We start from the raw sequence: 18,768 nt of genomic DNA, 5'->3' as shown, positions 1-18,768 counted from the left end.
ACCAGGATAAGCTGATAGAAGACGAATGGATATTTCATGTATGAAACGGTGCTTCAGGTTAACCTCATGAGACCTTTCCGATTCAATCATTAAAATACTAGTCCAAAGATCCCACGCTGCGTATTGTAATAAGGAAAAAGCCCACGTAGTCCAAACAAACAATCAAATGCGTTTCCATTGGGCTCAGATCTCTTTAACCAGTGACGGAAATAGAATTAAAAATAGATCTAAATAAAATAATCTACCCTCTCTTTTCCACTTAAAGTGGAATATGGTCTATTCCAAGAAGGCTATTTCATTTACTCGGTAATGCCACCTAACTTCTTAGAAAAAACAATAATTGTAATAACACGGCCATTGGATGTAATAATCTAAACGCTAATATAAATTAATGTTACGATATATGGCCGCATCCACGGTGTTCTGCCTTTACCAGCTTATCATTGAAGAGTGCTTACACAGGATTATTTTCAAGAACTCTGCACGTTCATGATTAAGAAGCGGAAAAATATTAAAATAATCCGCCGTCAAAGAGGGCCTCCACGTCCTGCCAGCGACTGACGGCTCGTTTATATCTGTGCTGGGCGTGTGGGAGGAGATGGACCGTCATCTGCAGAATGTAGATAATCCAAGAACAAATGAAAGCTGTTTGGAAAAACAGAACAAAACACTGAGAAACCGAATGACTCAAAGGCTGCAAGTCTAACGTTTACAGGTCATTCATTCGCTAATAAGGTCGGAGCATTAGGCTAAGTAATGTGGACATTACTGGATGAGTGGGATGAAGTTTTCCAGCTGAAAAATTCCGTGTATCTGAAAACACTAAAGCGTTGGAAAAGAAATCTTTAAGTAATGGAATTTCTTAAATAATGATAAGGAAATGCGACCGACGTCATTTCGTTACGTTATGCAGCGTCATTCTCTTCAGCTGCTCTAATAATTAAAATAAATCACATTTTAGAGTTGGTCCGGCGTTCAAACCGCCCCCTTTTGCCCCGCTTCTCCTTTTTACCTAACTAAAGTTCTCCATGACACTAGCAATTAAAAAGTATTACTCAAAAATCAAATAAAATCAAGTCCGATAACTTGGACAAGCCAATTTTGCAATGTTGTAAAATGAAAAAAAAAGATGAAAGATCACTCAGCAACGTGCGGTTCCGCTGAAAGGGAAGATTGATGAAGAATCCATGGGCTGAGCGCAGACCTTCGCTGCGCACATGGGCGTCCGTGACTGACACCTGCGGCCACATCATGTCCCATATGGAATGAGTAGAGGACAAAAAAGGTAAGAAACAACTTTTGTTGGATGTATTATTTATATTCATCTACGGTACTTGTAAGATGGCAGATTTGTGGGTGTAGGTCCGAGTCCATCACGCAAGGCAGCTCCCACCTGTGCGAATCTTATTAAATAAAATCGGTGTTTGAGAGTTACGGCTGCGTAAGAGGCTATAACCAAAGTCTATAATTATCGCAATAGTACCCGTAACATGTCTTGGTGATCATGCCGGACATAGTTTAAGCGACGGAAATGGAAAATGTACGTAATCGTCTTGGAGTTGTTTTCAGAACGTTACTGGGAAAGCGCAGTGGTGATAGGTGAGGAAGTGCGTTTCTTGTTTGTTCGTACGTGTGCTGCTCTGAGACCAAATGATAGCGTTTGATTGCTGCAGTGAGGATTTCCCGTGTCCATCATCGAGCACTAGGCCTGCACAGCATGGCGTACCTAATCATTTCCCAAAAACAACCCTTTTTTGCCGAAGATCTAGGCCACAATTGATATAATACAGTATTACCACGTTAAATGTGTGATGCAAACATTTTAAACCCATTCTAGGGTGATAGTGAATAGTTGTTTCCTAATAATTTAGGCTTAGACACTCGCTGATAGGCCTACTCTTTTGGGAGCCTTACTTAATGGCAGTCTGGGAACATGTAAACCGGCTGTGTTAAGAACATAAACTTACAAACGAGAGGATGCCATTACGGCCCATCAAGCTCGTTTTGGGGAGAATTCAACTAATAGCTCAGAGTTGTTAAAATCTTATCTAGCTCTGATTTAAAGGAACCCAAGGTTTCAGCTTGCGCCACAACTAACATGAAGACTATTCCATACTCTAACTCCGGGGTGTCAAACTTCAGTCCTGGGGGGCCTGAGCCCATTGTAGCGTAGCTCTTTCCCTGTTTCATCACAAATGATTTAGCTTATGAGCTCTGTGGTAATTAGCACAAGGAGTTGAATCAGGTGTGTTAAATGAGTAAACCAAAAACCGTACAGGGCTCCGGCCCTCCAGCACTGGAGTTTAACACCCCTGCTCTAACTACACGCTGTGTAAAGAAGGGCGTGGTTTAAATTGTGACGTGCAGGAATCTCCCGACAGCACTTCTACAGCTTGCGTCTTCCCTTAAGTATTTTATTAGAAACGATGTAGCAAAAATGTTGGTTTTTATTGGACTCCAGGTTTTTAACCTTTTTTTAATGGACTGTGCCTCTGTCAATGCCAACGTAAACTTCATACTGTGGCATGATTTGTATTGCCATAATCGCGAATGTCAGCGCAGTGAGAGTGGTCGCGTCTGCTCCCCGATTCTCTTCAGTAAACTCTGGTTTCTTTTCATATCGTATAAATCTTTCGCCTTTTACTAAAGATTTCCGTGGAGAGGAACATTATGAGTATAATCTAATTTTTTGATGCCCTGCCTTACGGTGGGGCTTCCTATGCTGGTGAAAATAAAGAATGACTATTTTTAAGTTGGGTTTTGGAGGTTTCCAGGCTGGGTAATGTTCTTGTTTTAGTTTTAGGTCTTTCTACAGCTGTAGCGACCAATAACCCTTAATACTCTAAAAACAATATAGGTGTATGGGGGAACTGCGATGCAACGCAAATATAGACTGTGCAGCGTCCCCCGAGAACTGGGTTGAGAACCACCACATTTGATGTAAACAGGCCATGTTAAGAACATAAGGAACGGGAGTAGGCCATTCGGGCCATCAAGCTAGTTTGGGAAGAATTCAACTATTTTTCTAGCACTGATTGAAAGGAACCCAAGATTTCAGCTTGCACTACAGTAACAGGAAGCCTATTCCATACTCTAACTACACGCTGTGTAATGTAGTGCTTTCTCATATCCATTTTAAAATGTTCTCCTGCTAATTTCCACCTATGACAAGTTCTAGTATTTAAATTAATATTGAAGCAACTATTTGGTTGAACAGCATCCAGACCTGTTAGAATCTTAGGGTGTTTTCACACTTTAGTCCGTTTCATCCTTTAAAGTGAACTCAGATCGATTAGTCAGCATTTTTTGCATATATGTGAACATGCCAAATGAACTCGGACCCCTTTGAAACTAACCAAACTGAGACCACATCGGGAGGTAGTCTCAGTCCGGTTCGATTATAGTCCACGTCACGGTTCGTTTAACTTGTGTATTATGAACACAAAGCAGTCCTGGCTTGCTTCGACAATTTTTACCCTTTAGCTTTGCCATAAGCAGATCACGTGGTACAGTCCCGGGAAACAAGCAAAAATAATGGCTGCAAGTGTGGGATGCGGAATAGTTTGGTCAGAGGAGGAGACTATGGCTCTTCTTGACATTTGGAATGAAGAAAATTACCTAAAATGTCAACAATCTACAACACACAGGAATGCAAAGGCCATCTTGCTTGAAGTGAAAACTACCCAGAATCCAAAGCAGTAAAGGTCTGAGAGCTCCATAAGAACTTGAAGTATGAACAGAAAAAGGACTGAGGCCCCTTCTGAGCTGACGTAAACCAGAAAGAGAACTGAGTCCCCTTTCAAATGAACTCGCAATGTGAACACAAACAACTGAGTTCCCTTTCTGTTGGTCCACTTTTGGGACCACATCTAGAGGTCTGAGTTTGGTTCTTTTAAAGAGGACTATATGTGAAAACACCCTTATTACCTGGATCATGTCCCCCCTTATTCTCCTTTAGCTGAGCTAAATCTGTTCAACCTTGAGCAATCTCTCCTCATAAGACATTCCTCTAAGACCAGGAATCATTCTTGTAGCCGTACGTTGAACCCTTTCCAAGGCAGCAATGTCCTTTTTAAGGTATGGTGACCAAACCTGCATACAATATTGTAGGTAGGGTCTGACTAAGGAATTTGAGCTTAAGCAAGAGCCGTTTGTGGGGGACAACATCAAAGGCTTTCTGGAAATCTAAGTACATCACATCGTAGGCCTTTTTGTGATCAATTTCTCTTGTAGCTTCCTCAGAACTCAAGTAGATTCGTTAAACAGGACCTACCTCTCCTAAATCCATGTTGGCTATCCCTCAGAATGTTATTTGAATCCAGGTAATCTTCCATTTTCACTTGGATTATAGTTTCCATTATTTTTCCAATTATGCAAATTAAACTAATTGGCCTATAGTTTGCTGGATTACAGTCAGACCTCGGACATTCGCAAGGTTAGGTTCCAGAACCCATCGTGAATGAGGAGTCATGTATGTTTGGTAGAGTCACTAACAATGGTAATATGTGCTTTTTTTCTATAGTTTAAACATTAAATATGACCCCAGTCGTGCTCCCAAAATACTTTAATTTCATTTAAATGTTATCTTTATACATTACCTTTAAAACAAATGTTTGATGTTAAAGTACAGTACAGTATAGCATAACAGATATTTGTCACACTAGCATATTTACAGTATACTAATGTTACCCCTACTAATTCATAGAACACGGCATTCACAGTAAGGTAAAAATGAATGGGACTGTAAAGTTATTGAAAAAAGTCATATACGTAACCAAGGTACAATTCAGTAAAATACGTAAAGGAAACATGTACGTACAGGGTACAGGTATTCAATCAATTAAAAATTACGTAGAGACGTACAGAGAAGTTGTAAAAATACTGTGTGCGCTAACCGCGAAAAAGTGAGAGAACAAAAATACATACATTAAAAATATTTAACGAAAAACAGTAGAATGAAACTTTCACGGATCTGTGAATTTGCGAATCAGGAAACGCGAATGCATGACGCCTGACTGTACTTCTATCCCCCTTTTTGAATATGGGTGTTATATTAGCATGCTTCCAATCAGAAGGTACCACACCACCAGATAAGAATTTCTGAAATATTAAGGTTAAAGGTCGGCTAATAATATCCCTCATCTCTTTTTAAACTATAGGTAAGATGCCATCAGGGCCCTGCGATTTATTTATTTTGAGCTTAGCTAGGCTTTGTACCACATCAGCCTCAGTTATGCATGTATTGGTCATATACGACGCTGGATTAATAATAAGACGTAGTAAACTACTTCTGTCCTACAGTTAACACCCATGTAAAACAATCATTAAACTCATTTACTACTGTATATCAATTTCATTTTCAATTATAAGACCCTTACTATCCTGTAGATTAGTGATTTCAGCTTTTAGAGCTCTTTTGGAGTTAAAATATTGGAAGAAACTTTTTAATGTCATCGTTAGCCTCCAATGCAATCTTCCTTTCGACATTCCTCTTAGCGAGTCTGTTATTCTCTAACTCAACGTATAGACTTGCATACTCGCAACGTTTATGTATTTTTCGTATGCCTTCTCGTATAAAGATTATTTTTCTGAGCTTTGATCAAAAATATCAAAAATACTGCCTGTTTTTAGAGTTACTTTCAAAGTCATGATTTTTTTTTCCATAATACAAAAATATATATCAGGCTGGATATAAAATAAAATTGTTTATATAGGTAAATGGATTAGTGTTCCATGTGATGATTAACGAATTTTTTTTTATTAGTTTGCATGTTCTCCCCGTGTCATCGTGGGGTTTCCTCCGGGTACTCCGGTTTCCCCCCACAATCCAAAGACATGCTGAGGCTAATTGGCGTTGCTAAATTGCCCTTAGGTGTGCATGTGTGAGTGAATGGTGTGTGAGTGTGCCCTGCGATGGGCTGGCCCCCCATCCAGGGTTGTTCCCTGCCTCGTGCCCGTTGCTTCCGGGATAGGCTCCGGACCCCCCGCGACCCAGTAGGATAAGCGAGTTGGACAATGGATGGATGGTTTTAATGCATTCATAAAGCAAAAATATTAGGACACATAATAAGGATAATGTCTATACATGTGGTATACTCAAACGCCAGAATAAATGACTATTTTGATTCACCTTAGATGACACAAATTATTCCTAGTAATAGTTTGTAAGAGTAGCTATGTGGTGGCTTTGCTAGGTTAAACTATCGTTTATGTCTGTGTCTGTTTCGCTATACGTGGCTTTGTACTAAATAAAATTAAATGCAGTGAAGCGAGACTGTGTTTTATATGTACTTTGACATATGTGTATATGTATATGTGTGTTCCTGGCCGATCGGCGTGTCCGCGGTGCTGCTTCGGTCCGGCGCTGAATAAGGTCTCTGGTATCGCGGAGAGTAAGTTCTGTTTGCAGGTCCCGGCATACACGACAAACAAGAACAGGCAGCCAATCTCCTCCCTTGTTTCAGTTTTATGTGTAAAATCCATTAATTTCCATTTTCAAAATTGCCTTTTATATAGCAAGTCAGTTCAGCATTACTTACCAAGTCCTTACTGGCAGTGTCTAATTTGCATAAAGTTCCCATCATGCATTACGTTTCCTTGAGCTTTTCTCAGCCGAACGTTTTATTTAAGGTTTGCTATCAAAGTATTAAAATGTACTATTGCATTGTGTTTCTATGTTGCATGTTCGGTGTTTTACTAGTTCACCAGATTCAAATTATGATAGTGGCTTAGTTAACCCCAATCAGGAATGGTAGTCCAATGAATGCTGTCGAATCCATTCCCCGTGTTCTTTAGTAAACTCTGGTTTCTCTTCATATCGTATAAATCTTTCGCCTTTTACTAAAGATTTCCGTGGAGAGGAACATTATGAGTATAATCTAATTTTTTGATGCCCTGCTTTACGGCGGGGCTTCCTGTGCTGGTGAAAAAAGTAGAAATTCTTATACGATTTCAGTAGACGTCGTAGTGCGAATACTATGTATATAAATCAGCTTCATTTACTTATCTCTCTAGATTTTTGCTTTTCTGTGAGAAGTGTCACTTCTTTCGTCTGACATTAAATTATTTCATTAGGAAAGTGGTTACATTTGAGAAGTAAATTTGAGATTTAAATCTCCACTGAGTATTGTGATAATATTGGAGTTTTACCCAAGTAGAGAGAATGTACACATGAGAATGAGGGGGAAAATGTTTGCGGTATATAATCACACGAAGTACACTGTTTATGCACGTAGCCAATGCAATCACTTCCATTGTTTATAATGAACAATATGAGTTACTTAAAGGAAAAAGCATCCATTATGCAGACCCCATTTTCACTGTGGCGCAAAGGAAGTCTGTAAAGAAAGTCGGCTACAGAAGTATTCGCATAAACTTGCTATAGATCGCGGAGAGCTTGGTGTGCATACTTGTTTGTGGGTGAAGTGTTACATTAAATCTGTTAATTTTAAATTTACAAAAGGACTTCATTACTTCATTACATATTCAGCCCCCGTAGTATATTGAATGCTGTCGGGCGCGCTTTAAATAGTTTTCCGTGAAGAGTAGCTATTATGAGTAATATTTTTTTGCCCACGTTTTCACTTTAGTTATGTCTTTGTCTTTCTGGGTATGATGCATGTATGCATATCATGGTGGCTTGTTGCCACATATTTACGTTTTGAATTGTTGGCTAATACCCAAGATAAAAAGGTCTTTAAAGTTCATAGTTTTGGCAGGCCGACAGTTTTACTGTCATTTTGTTGCAATACATTGTTTTAAAAACAAATAATAAATGTTAAAAAATCGCCTTGCCAGTTTTTTTTTTTGGAGAAATTCATGTTTATATCTCAAAATGAGTCTGAGTCGAGTTATTTGCAAATCGTGCATAGAAAGACGCATACCCTGGACTGTTTCTTGATTTAACAATAAATATTTTCAAAGGGTTAAACAGCCGGTGTCTGCCGGAGCTTCTGAAAATACAGACTTTTCTCCATGTCATATGCTGTCTTTTATGGATAATACGTTTTGTAGGTTACAAACAAATTGTCAGTGAAGCGGTGTATGTATTATCAATATAAATGTAATTTATGCGTAGCAAGAAGGCGAGCTTAGTTCTCGATTTTTTGGGGGAAAATGTCAGTAATTCTGGAGACAGTGGGGGCTTCGTTGTGAAAGGGCCCTGATGTGTTATTTGGTAATGTGTGTAAATGTATTTTATTTACGGGTGGGGGTGTAAGTGCAGGCTGCGCATGGGCAGTAGTGTCATGTACGGTCTAATGAGGGCCAGTCGGCAGCAAAATGTACAAAGGGACCCCAGGTCAGCGGCAAAATCTAAATTAGACTTTAAAACGACACGTCTGTTTAATGTGTCATTTTAAATCTCCTGGCGTAACATTTTCTTGAGACTGTCGGTTTTAACTAAACGAGAATCGCAGCCTGTAGGTCCTGAATTGTGGGCGTGGTTTCCCACAATGCATCTCTGTTAAAAACTGGCACATAAAATATAAATATATATTCAAAAGAGTGCAGTTTGCTGAATATTTGCCTGATTTTGTAATTAAAAAGGTTATCAGTCATTCGAACTCGAAAATTGCTTCGCCTGAATTTAATTCAAGCAAATTCCCTAATCGGGCGTGTCAGCGCAATGCATGCGGTTGCATCGGCTGCATGGTCTCTTTAATTAACTCTGGTTTCCCTTCATATCGTATAAATCTTTCGCCTTTTACTAAAGATTTCCGTGGAGAGGAACATTATGAGTATAAACTAATTTTTTTAACGCTCCGCCTTAGGGCGGGGCCTCTTTTCTTGTTTAATAATAGAATATGTGGTTTATTCAATCAATAACCACGTTATTGTATTTGAACGGAATAGCTCAATGTGGAATCTAGAAGTAGTTATTGTTAATATACTATTGAGTAGCTTTCACGAAGCTGTATAGTAAAACCTGGTTGCGTTCTTAAATCAACAAATAACGTGATGCAGATAATAGTATTAATTCACTACTGTGAACTCGCGGGTGACATGATTACGGTCCGCTCTTCACGCGTTATCCAAAGAATAATCTGAATAGACAGTTTTTTACTATGGACGTGCTTTCATTAAACAGTCAATAGCTTTCTCGCTGAGAGATTGCCTTATGTGTACATTTAGTGGCTTTTAAAGATGGCACAAATTTTGTATTGAGCCTTAAGTATACACCTCAATTCAACCCCATGTACAGTTAATTTTCTGGAATATATTAGGATATTGTTTGTATATTTATATAATAAACATGTATGTGTGTGTATACTGTATATTTGTATATTAAGTTCTTTGTACGATTACAGCCATTTGTAATCTTGGTATTGTAATATTTGTATTATCTGTTATTGGTATTTAACTTGTTAATTATTTTCTTACTGTCCGGGAGCACCTGTAACCACACAATTTCTTCAGGGATCAACAATGTATTCTGAATCTGAAAGTGGGGTTAGTAAAGCGAGTGCAGCACATGTTGTATTTTTGGGGGGGGGGGGTTGGTTGCGGACTAGTCACATGAGCACAATACCACTAACGGATGGAATTTTTTTAATTTATGCCCCACAAAGTTAATGGTGATACATTTTTCTTTTTTTATAGCATAACATACGCTAGTGTAAATACATGAGCAGCGTGTTGGTTCCACAGTTGGTGGGCGTGGTTTAAATTGTGACGTGCAGGAATCTCCCGACAGCTCTTCTACTGCTTGCGTGTCCCCTTAAGTATTTTATTAGAAACGATGTAGCAAAAATGTTGGTTTTTATTGGACTCCAGGTTTTTAACCTTTTTTTAGTGGACTGTGCCTCTGTCAGTGCCAACGTAAACTTCATACTGTGGCATGATTTGTATTGCCATAATCGCGAATGTCAGCGCAGTGAGAGTGGTCGCGTCTGCTCCCCGATCCTCTTCAGTAAACTCTGGTTTCTTTTCATATCGTATAAATCTTTCGCCTTTTACTAAAGATTTCCGTGGAGAGGAACATTATGAGTATAAACTAATTTTTTTAACGCTCCGCCTTAGGGCGGGGCCTCTTTTCTTGTTTAATAATAGAATATGTGGTTTATTCAATCAATAACCACGTTATTGTATTTGAACGGAATAGCTCAATGTGGAATCTGGAAGTAGTTATTGTTAATATACTATCGAGTAGCTTTCACGAAGCTGTATAGTAAAACCTGGTTGCGTTCTTAAATCAACAAATAACGTGATGCAGATAATAGTATTAATTCACTACTGTGATCTCGCGGGTGACATGATTACGGTCCGCTCTTCACGCGTTATCCAAAGAATAATCTGAATAGGCAGGTTTTTACTATGGACGTGCTTTCATTAAACAGTCAATAGCTTTCTCGCTGAGAGATTGCCTTATGTGTACATTTAGTGGCTTTTAAAAATGGCACAAATTTTGTATTGAGCCTTAAGTATACACCTCAATTCAACCCCATGTACAGTTAATTTTCTGGAATATATTAGGATATTGTTTGTATATTTATATAATAAACATGTATGTGTGTGTATATATTTGTATATTAAGTTCTTTGTACGATTACAGCCATTTGTAATCTTGGTATTGTAATATTTGTATTATCTGTTATTGGTATTTAACTTGTTAATTGTTTTCTTACTGTGCGGGAGCACCTGTAACCACACAATTTCTTCAGGGATCAACAATGTATTCTGAATCTGAAAGTGGGGTTAGTAAAGCGAGTGCAGCACATGTTGTATTTTTGGGGGGGGGTTGGTTGCGGACTAGTCACATGAGCACAATACCACTAACGGATGGAATTTTTTTAATTTATGCCCCACAAAGTTAATGGTGATACATTTTTCTTTTTTTATAGCATAACATACGCTAGTGTAAATACATGAGCAGCGTGTTGGTTCCACAGTTGGTGGGCGTGGTTTAAATTGTGACGTGCAGGAATCTCCCGACAGCTCTTCTACTGCTTGCGTGTCCCCTTAAGTATTTTATTAGAAACGATGTAGCAAAAATGTTGGTTTTTATTGGACTCCAGGTTTTTAACCTTTTTTTTAATGGATTGTGCCTCTGTCAGTGCCAACGTAATCTTCATACTGTGGCATGATTTGTATTGCCATAATCGCGAATGTCAGCGCAGTGAGAGTGGTCGCGTCTGCTCCCCGATCCTCTTCAGTAAACTCTGGTTTCTTTTCATATCGTATAAATCTTTCGCCTTTTACTAAAGATTTCCGTGGAGAGGAACATTATGAGTATAATCTAATTTTTTGATGCCCTGCCTTACGGTGGGGCTTCCTATGTTGGTGAAAATAAAGAATAACTATTTTTAAGTTGGGTTTTGGAGGTTTTCAGGCTGGGTAATGTTCTTGTTTTAGTTTTAGGTCTTTCTACAGCTGTAGCGACCAATAACCCTTAATACTCTAAAAACAATATAGGTGTTTGGGGGAACTGCGATGCAACACAAATATAGACTGTGCAGCGTCCCCCGAGAACTGGGTTGAGAACTACCACATTTGATGTAAACAGGCCATGTTAAGAACATAAGAAACGGGAGTAGGCCATTCGGGCCATCAGGCTCGTTTGGGAAGAACTCAACTACTTTTCTAGCTCTGATTGAAAGGAACCCAAGATTTCAGCTTGCACTACAGTAACGGGAAGCATATTCCGTACTCTAACTACACGCTGTGTAATGTAGTGCTTTCTCATATCCATTTTAAAATGTTCTCCTGCTAATTTCCACCTACTAGTTCTAGTATTTAAACTAATATTGAAATAGCCATTTGGCTGAACAGCATCCAGACCCGTTAGAATCTTGTATACCTGGATCATGTCTCCCCTTAGTCTCCTTTGCTTGAGGCTGAACAGATTCAGCTCAGCTAATCTCTTCATAAACCATTCCTCTAAGACCAGGAATCATTCTTGTAACCCTAGGTTGAACCATATGGTTTTATTTTAAATTCCTTTTTTGCTGGTAAGGGAAAGATTAAATCTAGGTTTTAAGCATGGTTTTGTGATGCATTTACTGTTAATACGCTACTAACGTGCTATACGGTAAACAGGATCTGTCATTGAGAGAGTGTTCACTTATATATGTGCATTTCATCGGAACTGGAACAGTGTGAAGTTTTTAAGGTGGCTCGTATTTTGTATTGAATTTGAAGCTGGGGAAGGAAAGCAAGTGGACCACTCATTGTATTTTCGGTGTTTGGGGTGAGGAATAATCACATGACTAACATTTTCCTGTTCCTTTTCGTTAAAGGTGACACTGTCCGGTTTTTACTCATGTAAATACATGAGCAGAGTGGTTTCCCCAGTCGGTGGGCGTGGTTTAATGTGTGACGTTTAGGAATTTCCCGACAGCACTTGCATCGCGTGCACCTCCTGTTATGTATTTTATTAGAAACAATGTAGTAAAACTATTGTTTTTTCTTTGACTTAATGCTTTTAATCCAGATTGGTACTGGCACTATTGACATGTAAATTTTACAGTATGGCATGATTTGTATTGCCATGATCGTGAATGTCAACGCAGTGAATTCGGTCGCGCGCGCTCCTAGCAGTCTTCAGTAAACTCTGGTTTCTCTTCATATCGTATAAATCTTTCGCCTTTTACTAAAGATTTCCGTGGAGAGGAACATTATGAGTATAATCTAATTTTTTGATGCCCTGCTTTCTGGCGGGGCTTCCTGTGCTGGTGAAAATGAAAGACGTAACATAGTTAAAATAATGTACTAAATGTATGTTTTACTGCAGTGCGGTTTACAATTTCGAAGGGTTATTTTTGCGTTGTGTGTATGTTCTTCTTTAACGAGGGATGATTAAAGAATATATTCTTGATTTGCTCGGTGAATTTGTCTTTAGTATTGAGACTATATCCAAATACACGTGATGTAGGCTTACGAAAACGAGAATGTTTATTTGGTGGTATGCTGACAGCTTATGAGTTCATTTAGTTGTAGTCAGTTTCAAATGAACAAGATGAATCACTTCAAGGGGGGAAATGTGTATATGTGTGTGTATACCCAAACACATAAACTCTGGTGTTTATAAAGAAACTACTACAGTACTTTAGGACGTTTTATGTAATAGCAGGCACGGTATTGACTGCGTGTGGATCGGCTGGCATCCCGTTCAGCCTCATGCATTATACTGCCCGGATCGGCTACAGCTACCTCCGTGACCGTGTACTGGTTAAGCTTTTAGAAGATGGATGTTTCACCAGCCACGTTTCCTCGTCTTTCCAGCACGCGTGCGCATTTCGCGTTTTTTTTTTATTAGCATATTTCCCATCATGCATTGTGGCCGGTTAAGTTATGGACGCATGGACAGGTTTTTCTTAGCTGTTTTAAATGACAATTTTAAACATGATGTGTTAGTAACACATTCTTAGCCTTTGCTTATATCAGAAGTTATGGTACAGCGGGATTGCTTTGCCATAATCGTGAGGTTCAGCGCAGTCCATGCAGCTGCAGGCGCGCCGGGTTGCGATCAGTAACCTCTGGTTTCCCTTCATATCGTATAAATCTTTCGCCTTTTACTAAAGATTTCCGTGGAGAGGAACATTATGAGTGTCAACTAATTTTTTTAAAGCCCTGCTTTGCAGTGGGGCTTCTTTAGATGGTAAAAATACAGGATATCACTTATCAGAAAATTATTGGAAACTGTATTACTTGAGAACTTTTCTAGCAGAAGCGTTATAATGACGAGATAATTGTGTCCGCGTTACTGTTTTATTTATGAAAAGCGACTCGTTTCGTTTCCTTTGTGGCTAATACTAAATAATAGGACGTTTCGGGTCATTGTCGACTCTGCATGTATTTAACGTGAAATTCAAGCTTTTACTCCTGGCCAGCTCACTCATAATTAACCCATGTATTAATTTCTATAAATTCCTTCGTTCGTCGCCGTTTCAAGCGTTTGAAAAGGTGACATGAGAGATTTTCATCACTAGGGGGCGTCAGTAAGCCAGAAAAGGCTCGACGTCGTATTGCTTTTTACAAATGGCACCTGCATTTTCACAGCTCCTCAATGCTGCTAAATGACCGCAGAATGAGTGTGCATTGTATTTCCAAGCCATTATTCCAATAATGCTGCAGATCCACCCAGACAACCGGCTTTGAGTTGTATTTGAGCTTCCAAATAGTTTTTGGTTTTTGTGTGTGTGTGTGTGTGTGTGTGTGTGTGTGTGTGAGTGAGAGAGAGAGAGAAAATTGTTTAAAATAGTGTGACACTCACCCTGGAGATAAATGTAACAGTTATGGATTGAGCCCTGCTTCATGCTGCTATGAAGATTGCCGCTGCCAATGATTGATGCTGTTTGTTGCGCATTGCCTCTTGCCCTGAGGAGACCAGATGCACTAGTTTACATCAGCATGTAGACGATCGCAGGATTTGCAGGCACTATATCAAATTTGGGCTGAGTGAGTCATAAAGGGGCCGCCCAGAGCAGATCCTGGCTGAAGATGTGGAACTTGCAGATGCTGATCTGACTTTGGAAGGTCGCAGCTGTTGTACTTTTGTGCACATTGATTGCTTCAGTAAATTGTATTCATAGTTTGTCAGTCTGACAGAATAACTGGTATTATGGCCGAAATGATCCCCACATAATTTTGTAGTGGTTAGATGAGGATACATGTGAAATGAATGTGGACGGTATACACACCTTTCTTTTCATTTTTTTGTCAGGGGGTGGGCTGGCAAGTCGCAAAGGCCTCTGGTCTTTAGGATTCGGTGTACATCTTCAGTCCACTTGTCACTTTAAAGTAAATGAAGTTTCTCTGTGAGTTGGGAATTGTGAAATTGATGGGGCCAGAGTGATTTGGTAGGTACACCGAGTAAAAAGGTCAGAGCGATGTTTCTGAAGCGGTACAGAGTGAGCGTGCACGTCGATCGGTGTGCAGATGTGCAGCTAATCCTGCATGGGGGGGGGGGACATGGCAGTCTCGCGGCGCGCTCATTCACACACGGATGCATGCGGTAACGTTATCGATCCAGGCTGCACCCCGTTCGCATCGCATTAGCAGCGTGGCGCGGGGGGTGAAGGACGTTGCGGCCCTGCGGCGTGCTCATTCACCCACAGACACGTGCGCATGCGGCCGCGACCTGCAGGCTGCATCTGGCCTCGACATCCACCGACGATCAGGCTTTGCCAGCCTCCTCTGTGGTGCGAGTGACCAACCAAACTGCCAGTCCACTGTGACTCTGTGCTGCTTTGCAGAATTCTCCCAAAGCTTAAAAAAATGTGGCTGCCAGTTAGTTCGGTCCTGTACGAACTTGACTCCGCTTCTGAACAGCTGCTGGTGAATCTGGTCTGGAGCTGATACAGTTTCTGTGGGCATCCCCACGAAGACTGCGTACCCACGAAGACTGCGTACCCACGAAGACTGCGTACCCACGAAGACTGCGTACCCACGAAGACTGCGTACCCAAGTGCGGAGAGAAGGCACTTTCCAGCACTGGTCATATCCCATGAGGCCGATATACCTTTGTTAGGCTGTGGGTGGCATTCTGATGCAGATACCTCATTTTCCTTGCAGTACTTGCAGAGGCCCCCAGAGAGGGGTGTTAAGATCCTAAAGATATGGGGGGGGGGGGGTGTCACAGGGACAGTAAGGCCAACAAGACCAGCCCCTCCTCCAGCTGGGGGCCTGTTTCCCGATTCTTTGTTTTGTTAGTTTGGATACAGGACAAGTCTTCCTGTATGAGAACACCCAGGTGACCATGTGACCAGGTCCCCCCTCCCCAATCAAAGCAGATGGGCTCAGCAAAGCCCCATGGAGTGGGACCAGACATTCACCATGAGCTCAGCCTGTCCCCTCAGGACCTCGGTAAGGCTGTGTGCTGATTGGGCAGGCAGAGTCATGTGGTCCTACCATCTGACGAATAAAGTTGAATAGCTTACAATTCAAGCTTTCAGGATGTTTAGCTACATGCCTAATAATGCTTCACACTCTTGGAACCAGTTCGGCTTTCTTAAATTAAGCGTTTAAGGTACAGAGTAACTTGGTGTGAGAGGCTGGTGGAGAGAAATGGGTGTAAGATGGAGGGTGAATCTGGGAGGTGTCAGACATTTCAGTTGGAACAAACTTTTTTTTTTTTTTCCCTCCTGTGTGTTTTACAGCCCTATGCCTGCTATTTTTAGGTGCCTTTACTGTCAAGTGTCAGCGGTTGCCATGGCGTCTGCCCCCCACCCACCCCCGCCGGTTGCCCATAAACTCCGAGTGCCGTGGGCACGCTCCTGGACTGCTGAAGGACTTATGCAATAACGGCGGCCTGGGAACCTGCGTAACAAGGGCTTTAAAGCATTTAATTGGCTGCTGATGACGCTCCTGTGGCGGAAGGGAGCGCCGGATTGGTCAGAGCCCGTGCTGTGGACAGACAGGGGCGTGTCCAACCTCACCCTAGCATTCTGGTATTTACCTGTATGTCCCAGATCGATGGCACCTTCCCCAGGGAGGTCTACGGATCTTACTGCAATCTGGATTGGTCAATATGTAGTCTGTCTGTTTTTCCAGGTGTTTTATGGGGTTTGGTGCAGACGTTTGGCTCCGAGCCGCCCTGTGTCGCCTCTGAAAATGAAACGTGAGGGATTGGGGGGGGGGGGGGGGGGGGGCACACGCCTTTTTATCACTGGGCTTCTGCTTTGGCTCGTCACGGGCGAGCAGGGACGTCGAGGGGAACCGGCCTGTGCCGCTGTAGCCTGAAGGAGTTATCAGGGACATCAGTGGCTCTGGATTATTGTTTTTTTGGAATGTAACACCCCCCCCCCCCACACACATACACACACACACACACTTCACCAGAGGACCTGTGCAAAGACCATTTCTTTGGGTATTCAACACAGCGTCAACACAGCGTCATGACTTCAATGTTTTTCTTTATCTTTACATTTTGTTTTAATTTTGTTTTATTTTTGCCATGCTAGTGCAGTGCTTGGAAAGTGCTCTCTAGTGCCACCTTCTGGCTGCCCTGGGATTCTGCCCATTTCCGTGGCTTTTAGGAAGCAGAATCCTGCAGGCCGTCTGGCTAAATGGAACGGGCCAGTAACCGCTGACTGATACGCTGCTGTAATGCGCTACAGTAAAACGTGCTGCATTTCAGCTGCTCTTTATGACCCCCTGCCATGCGCTTCGCAGTTCTAAGGTCTAACTGATACTGAGCAGCCCCTCCCTTGGGCATATAAAATGCCTTCTGAAGCCCCAGTAAGCCCATGAAAATCCTACCCGCAAAAGCATTAAAGGTCATGTCCACTATAAACAGTGTACCCCAGAATGCTGGTTTGGACCAAAATGGTTTGGCAGGACGCTAAATTGGGAGCTGTGGGGAGGGCAGGGTGGGGGGGTCGCTCTGATAAGGAGTAAACAACCAGTTCAGGGACAGATTAAATTAATGTGGTATTTTCAGTTGCTCTTAAAATCCAAGTTTAGATGCTCATCTAGATGAAGTGTTTTTAATTTTAAATATTTCACTGTGCTTCACAGAGAGTCGGTGTTCCTGTGGATTGCTGTCATGGTGGATATAGCAGGACTGGCACTGCTGAGCCCGGGGACCAAGCTGAGCAGCAAACATGAAACCGGCAGCTTTTTGTGGCTCCTTTTCCTCCCCCATCCCGCGCCTCTGACTGACCCCCTTCAGGAGGGGGCCGGTGCTCAGGTTTGGAGATGTCAGGATTCCACAGTGACGCAGCGCCGGTGAACTTCCCTTGAATTGAGGCCCGGCTCTCACGGTCTTCCACGGGTTCGAGGTGTTTCATGCCGGCTGAGATCCAAGGCGGCGGAGACCAACTCCGGAAATGAAAGATTTAGGTCGAGTCACTTTGTATATTAAATGCGCTATAACCAGCATACGGTTACCATGAGTGATGATTGGGATTATAGTGTGAATTACCAGTGCATGTTTCACATCATTACTGCCGATGGGATTTTGTCGCATGATGGGTCGCACGAGTGGCAGTGGGGTCGCAGATATTTGGTTGTATGGAGCAGAACATGAGTAAGGAGTTGCATGTCATGAGGCTGGGGGCCGGGGGGGGTGGAGTGTTGGTCAGGGTCTCTGTACTTTCTCGTCCTGGATAGAGTCCCGTTGTGTTACTGACACCCATGAAGATCCATCTATGTCCAACGTATAAAACACCTCTGACTGTTAGATGCATTTAAATGTATTGTCATCCTTTTACCTCCCTTAGGCCAAGTTAAGTCTGTAATTTTACTAACTCTTCAAAAGAGGTTTTTAGTAAAGTCAGTCTTTATTTATTTATTTTTTAATGCTTATCGTAAGCATCTTTGCTTTAACTGTTAACTGTATGTAACAGTTTAGTTTTAGTTATGAAGTTTTTACAATTTTGGTGAATCGGTCTGTTTTAATACTGTCATACTCTCAGCCTGAGTACAGCTGTCTGTTTTAATACTGTCATACTCTCAGCCTGAGTACAGCTGTCTGTTTTAATACTGTCATACTCTCAGCCTGAGTATAGCTCCAGGTTGCTGGCACACTGCTAAGAGGCAAAATAAGTAAGAGAGGGTGTCACCGAGGGAGGAGAGTCACACAGCCCCCCAGGGTAAGAAACACCCCCCTTCTGCCTTTTTATGGAAAGCGTGGTGACATCAGTATGCAGAAAGCACAGCCCCTGAGGACCCCACCCCCGACCCACGAGCGATGATGCAGGGGAAGCTCCATGTTGCTTTAATAGTGGGCGTGGCCAACACCATCGAGATACAAGTTGGAGCAGCTCTTGGGAGGTTCTTTGATGAATAGGCCCCAGCCTGCCCTCTCCTTACCCTGTGACATAGTTG

At 41.7% G+C, this 18,768-nt stretch overlaps 1 long non-coding RNA gene and 7 other non-coding genes across 8 annotated transcripts; all 8 read left to right on the top strand.

Moving 5' to 3' along the window:
* Nucleotides 1–426: 426 nt before the first annotated feature.
* Nucleotides 427–18,396, top strand: LOC111848409 (uncharacterized). Its single transcript, XR_002839302.2, has 2 exons — nt 427–1,285; nt 17,458–18,396. It is a non-coding gene; the product is annotated as an uncharacterized lncRNA (long non-coding RNA).
* On the top strand, nt 2,600–2,715 carry LOC111848534 (U5 spliceosomal RNA). The gene has a single exon (XR_002839337.1). It is a non-coding gene; the product is annotated as a U5 spliceosomal RNA (small nuclear RNA).
* Nucleotides 6,797–6,912, top strand: LOC111848532 (U5 spliceosomal RNA). The gene has a single exon (XR_002839334.2). It is a non-coding gene; the product is annotated as a U5 spliceosomal RNA (small nuclear RNA).
* Nucleotides 8,664–8,780, top strand: LOC111848531 (U5 spliceosomal RNA). The gene has a single exon (XR_002839333.2). It is a non-coding gene; the product is annotated as a U5 spliceosomal RNA (small nuclear RNA).
* LOC140581383 (U5 spliceosomal RNA) lies at nt 9,913–10,029 on the top strand. The gene has a single exon (XR_011984465.1). It is a non-coding gene; the product is annotated as a U5 spliceosomal RNA (small nuclear RNA).
* Nucleotides 11,155–11,270, top strand: LOC140581382 (U5 spliceosomal RNA). Its single transcript, XR_011984464.1, has one exon. It is a non-coding gene; the product is annotated as a U5 spliceosomal RNA (small nuclear RNA).
* LOC111848533 (U5 spliceosomal RNA) lies at nt 12,546–12,661 on the top strand. Its single transcript, XR_002839335.2, has one exon. It is a non-coding gene; the product is annotated as a U5 spliceosomal RNA (small nuclear RNA).
* On the top strand, nt 13,472–13,587 carry LOC140581384 (U5 spliceosomal RNA). The gene has a single exon (XR_011984466.1). It is a non-coding gene; the product is annotated as a U5 spliceosomal RNA (small nuclear RNA).
* Nucleotides 18,397–18,768: the final 372 nt, after the last annotated feature.

Source organism: Paramormyrops kingsleyae, chromosome 20, assembly GCF_048594095.1.
Source record: "Paramormyrops kingsleyae isolate MSU_618 chromosome 20, PKINGS_0.4, whole genome shotgun sequence".
NCBI classification, from domain to species: domain Eukaryota; kingdom Metazoa; phylum Chordata; class Actinopteri; order Osteoglossiformes; family Mormyridae; genus Paramormyrops; species Paramormyrops kingsleyae.
Note: the sequence above shows the minus strand (reverse complement) of the source record. Positions and strands in the feature narration are given on the sequence as shown.